Genomic DNA, 6099 nt, shown 5'->3' with positions numbered 1-6099 from the left:
ATCATAATTCATAAGTTATGTTTTTTTAGAAAATTAAAATGAAAATGTTACAAGAGGTTAGACAAAATTTCCTGGTTAGTGTTTAAAGTATAATATGTATTTAATATACATTTGTGAATACAGGTAGGTAAATTTTCTGCTACGTGTGCCAATAATGTATAGCAATACAGTCTGCGTAAACCCTGTAATTAGTAGCCTGCCGTTTGGGGAGTCTCGAGTGAGGGACAAAAAACATAATAATAACAATAATGAATATCATAACTTCCGGCCGGTAACCATTGCTTCCGGTCATTAGACCGAAAGGGTCGTGCGGTACCGCACTTGTTTGTCTGCTTTCAGATTGTATTCAATTCGGCCCGTTCAACCCTTCAGTTTTCATGATCACTTTTATGACACGACAAACCAACTGTCTGTGCGTGTTTTATTAAAACAGGAGTGACCATAAGCGTGACAGTAAAAATAAAAATAATAATATTGATAATAATGATAATAATAGGTAGTAAAAGTAAAAAATGGTAGGTACCTATACAAATTACATAGGTAGTTTGTTTTCTCAGATAAATATGTGGTCAAGCGTGCAATATTTTAAATATTTCCAATATTATTTTCAACGTAAATTCGTGTTTTAGCTTTGTATTATATTTGTATACAATTATTGTTACTAATAATTACAGTAACAGTAGGTTACTAACAACTATTAAATTGGGAAAGTGTTTGTTATTTAAAATTTAATATAAGGAAAATATTATTAACAAAAATTATAGTTTATTTGTCATTTTTAATCAGAGCGGAATGTTTTGTTCAAAAAAAAAAGCTTGTTGGCGCCTAAAAATAATACATGTACTCACATTCCTATAACTAAAATTATGTTTTAGTAATTGTACATTAATATACCTTTTTTTTAATAGTGGATACATTTTCCGTTTTACATCATTATGAAAGCTCTTTTTCAATATACACACAAATAAAACAAAACTAGCAAATAATAAATGAAGCTAAAAACTAGACCCGTAAACCCATATATAGTTAAAACCTGCACAGTCTAAATCAATCAAAGTGTAAGTCAATACAATAAGAAGTTAGCAAACCAAAAATAGTTATGGCAATAATTTAATCTAGAGTGATTTCATCACCATTTCATGCGAATCTGTCGATAAGAAGACACTATCACATATTATAAACCAAGCACATTATAGCCCACTGAAGTTTAAAATAACATAGTAAAAACGAAGCACAATATAAACCAGAATACATTTTTTAGTAAGTAACTACTAAAGTGTGTTGTGTTTTGTTATTTACAAATTTATTGGCTTTCTAGTTTCTTGCTAATGTTTTAGAAGTCAATTTCAATATTTATATATATCCTCAAATTATGTAAATATTATAACCAAATCTCCATAAGAGCTTTTGTGGATTTATAACTGGAAACAGCAAAAAATGAGATATAATAACTAACTAACTATAATATACTAACGCATGAGATGGATGTGTAGAGTGATGGATAGAGATTTGTTGAGATAGCGTATTAGATTGGTCGATCCCATTCGTGTGCAATAAGGCGACAAAGGATATTATAAGAAGACTAACGAAAACTTACAAATGTTAGAAGAGCTTGAAAACGGGATATATTATTATTTACTTAACAGAGATCTTATTAAATACTTTTTTTATGAAGTTAAGAGGGTGTCGCACCGGTAATTTTCATTGGTAAAAATATGTTTTAGCAGACTGAAAATAACTCGCTAAATTTTGGTTTTAGAGTAAAAGCACCCATTATGAAATTAAAAGCAAACAATATTCCGCAGGGCACCACGGTGCGTTTTTTTAAAAAAGTTACAGTCATTTAAAATTTTTAAAATATTCGTTATTTCTAAACGATGTATTGAGCGTTAGACTTGGAATAATGAAAAAACTGCACTGTGGTGCCCTTCGGAAGATTGTTTTCTTTTAATTTTATAATGGGTGCTTTTACTCTAAAACCAAAATTAAGTGAGTTTTTTTCAGTCTGCTTAAACATGTACAGATGAAAACAATTTTTTAAATCGCTTTCAAGGATGCTGTGATAGTCCGAAAAATAAATCAACTAGCAAAATAGAGTCCTAGTTATTGAACTAATAATTACACATCACAGTTTAACCTTTAAATTAAGATTTTGTGAAAAATTGCCTAAACTTTACTCTTTAAAAATAGGCGGTGTGACGCCCTCTTAATTTAATATATTTTTGTTAATATCCTTTGACACATAGAACATTTGACTAATTCTTTTTTCAATAAATTATTGCTGGCTTCTTAGATTTAAAATTGCATATTATAACGTACTGGTTAAACACTGCAACAGCATTTATTTATGGTACATTTTATTTGTTTTGTACCTAAATACGAATACAACTAATTTATGTTAATATTATTTAAACTATCTACTTCTCAAATGGAAATATGATTTTAATTAAATAAATAAAGTCAGCACAGTAGGGTTGAGAGGTTGCTGGGTTTAAGGATTTTTTTTTTGTCACTGTATGTTATAAAATCACTTTAAAAAAAAAACGATTCAATGGTTATCTCTAGATGATAAAGTATACTATAAAAGTCATATAAGAAGATGCAAGAAAGGTCTAGTAATAAATGAGGAGAAAACAAAAGTAATTGAAGCGTTGGCGCAAGTAGGGAAGACCTTACGGTGGAGAACTAGTTGTTCGAGAAAGCCCAGCAATTCAGATATTTAGGAATAACAATCACTGGCAACAATGACTGAAGTGCTGAAGTAGCCAATCGCTTGCGGAAAGGACTTTTTTCGCACTAATTATACACTTCAAATCAAAACTATTCTCTAGAGGAACAATAATACGCCTATACATGATTATTGTAAGACCAACATTAACCTATGGATGTGAAGCGTGGCCGATGACAGCTCAAATTGAACAAAATCTAAGAAGCTTTGAGAATAAAGTACTAAGAACAATATGTGGACCCGAGTTCGATACCGCAATAAATAGATGGCGCGTAGAAGGATAAACGCGGAATTAAGAGAAAATACCAAAGTGCCTTAAATAACAAGCTACGCGAAGGGGCAGAGAATTCAATGGTTGGACACACAATGAAAAGAGAAGAAACAAATGAAATTAGGGCGTCAGTTGAATACAAACCAATAGCAAGAAGACCCGGAGACAGGCCAAAAAACGATGGATGGATGGAGTGCGTCAAGATCTGAAGAGATGAGAAGTAACGGATTGGGAGGATCGTGATTATTGGAGGACAGTGACAGTGGCAGCCAAAACTCTTGCAGGGTTGTGAGGCTACATGAAGAAGAAGAACAACAACAACAATAAGGTAGACATCAAAATAGACAATAGAATAAAAACACGCCGTTGTAAAAACAATACCTCTCAGCTTTGCGTCAAACCGAGTATTTAACATACATTAATTATAGGTATATGATATTGTTCTCATAAAACTTCTCTAGATACAGTCCGTCATACTAGAATCTATATAATTCATTTTAGAACAAAAAATAAACTAAATAGTAGGTGTATAAGTAAAACGGTGAACGGTCTTACAGTATCGAGCACAGAGCACCGTGGCTTTTTATTGCGTTGCTCTTATTTGTTAAAGCTAAAAAAAAAACGGCCATAGCGATGCATCTTGCTGGCAAATTCGGTAATTTCAAAGGGCAAAAGAACAAAAAACAAATAAAGGATACTCACGCACAGTGCCAGAGTAATTCGACGTATTTCCCTGCATCGTATCCGGTTTTTGTAGCCAAGAGAAATATCTCCCGGCGGGGCCACAACCGACGAGACGAATGCCCCAGGTCCATTTTTATCCACTTGTGTAGAAAAACAAGGTAGCGTAGTTCAGTAGAATGCGAAAAAAGGAATATAAAAATCTACACTGTTTTTTTTCTCCTGCTCCTTGTTGTTTTTGGCTCCCATTTCGGGTGGATATTAAAGCCATTTTATGCTCTCGGCAAGACAGCAGCAGGTATACACACAATACTCCGGGTCTAATAGAATATTAATAATTGAGTCGGTTCGGTTGGCGAACATTACAATGGCGCATATATATTTTTTCTTGTTTCCCTGCACAGCTCGCTCCGCAAATGCCTTATACCCGATTGCTTCGAATTTATTCTTTCGGTGTTTTTTATAGGCCAAAATTATAATACCACGCGGATGTCGTAAATCTCAAAGGGCTTGCGCCAAGAGTAGATTGCCCTGGGAATCGTAAAGGCCGTCTTATACACGGGTCGCACGTTTGTTCAATTGTTCCTTGAAATTCCTAGTCGGACGCGACCGTTATTATATTTAACTTTATGTTTAGAGATACTACATACACCTATTCACTACTCTGTTGTGATAGATTCAACAACTGTTCGGCGATACTAACTAAATAAAAAAAAGAGTTCAACTTTTAGGTATAAGGTGCCCGTAAAATATAAAACAACACATTTAAGTGATTTCTCTTCGGCCAATCGGTCCATTAAGGAACATTTGTATTTTATTTTATTTGTAATTATCAATATTTCATGATTTATCTAAATATGATCCACCTACGATTTTTTGGACAACATTTAAATTAAAGTAGAAATTATTATAAAATATATTACTGTTTAACAATAAAATATTTTTAAATATATTAATACTGTTGCGGTATTCTATGTACTATGATTAATATAATAATGTATTTATAGTCAGTTTGCTCAATATATAAAAAAAAATGTTTAGTGCTTTTCATGATTCATTACATCTAGGTCAAGAAAAACGTTATGTCAATTTAAACCTGAACATTTTGGCTATGTTACACTTGTAAATAATAGTTCGTTGCAAATATTAAAAAATTAAAGTGCTATTAACCTTGTTTTTACACTGGGACATTCTCCTTCCTAACTGATATTTAAATTTTTGTATCGTAGCTGCACAGGCGCAAATCTATCTTCAAGGAGCTTAAAGCCACACAAAATGCATACATTTTTATGTATGCATCATAAACTTTTACCCATAATACAATGGACATCTTAACCTTAACCACGAAGCAGATAATAGTATAATATAGTATTTAACATTTATATAATTACAATCAAATAATTATAATGCATAAACTATGTTTAACATTTTTATATTTACAAATTTGTATATTTCTTGGTTATTTCTATAACTTAATACATTCAACAGACCTTTACCTGTCGACAGTTATTTATTCAAACTCGGTTGCTTCCAAACGATAAATATTCTCACTTCTTGTCTACTGTCTTATTCTGATTTCTATTCTACACCTAATATATTTCGTTTTGAATGAAACTCAATTGAACATCGTACCTGTTGGCTTGTTTTTTTTTTTAGTTCGATAAAAAAAAATTATGCTGTAACATAATGTGCGCGGCTTTTTTGCGATCGATATTTTCCCAGGCCGCGCAGTACACCACTATGATGATGTATTAGGTATATAATTATTATTATCTATACGACAATATGGGTCTGGCAAAATTATCTCGCGTGCATTACGGCAATAACGATGAAAAATAATGACAATTAATTTTTGCGGTTTCGAGCATTACGGTGCGAGGGCAACAGTTGTGTTGTTATCTTATCACCGCTTTGGAAAAACCGATAAATTCTCATTACACCGCGAACGCCGTGTAGTTAAAACTGGCGGGCTTTTATATTATTATGTGCGGGCACATAATAATGCACGCCGACGATGAGACGGCAAGGCACGGAGAGAAAGTTCTGGTAAAAGTCGGGCCGCAGTTAATTAGAACGCACCGACAGTGCACGCGGAAACGAGAGAGATCGGCGCGCGGCAGTTAGCCGTGTTCCCGCGATCGTCGGGCGCGGCGGACGGCGGGTGGCCCCGGGGGTAGTTAAGTTTAAAACACCCATCAGTGTGTATTATGCGCGAGCGAGCCGAAATTATATTTACGTTTTAACCCCTACGCGGCGTAGCGGGCGCATGCGCCGCGCCGGTATAGCACATTTACTGTACGCGGTAATGCCGCCGCGGCGGTCGTTCGCGGTGATTTTCCACACGGCGAGGGCAGGCGAACGACAATGGCGTCGGCGGCGCAAGCGCGTCCTGCCCTTTGGCTCTGCCGGCGTACAAAAG

The sequence above is a fragment of the Adelges cooleyi genome, unplaced genomic scaffold (genome assembly GCF_023614345.1).
Source record: "Adelges cooleyi isolate 19-005CV unplaced genomic scaffold, UGA_ACOO_1.1 ACOO_flye_CR_arks_rails_tigmint_CR_PRNA_8, whole genome shotgun sequence".
NCBI classification, from domain to species: domain Eukaryota; kingdom Metazoa; phylum Arthropoda; class Insecta; order Hemiptera; family Adelgidae; genus Adelges; species Adelges cooleyi.
Note: the sequence above shows the minus strand (reverse complement) of the source record.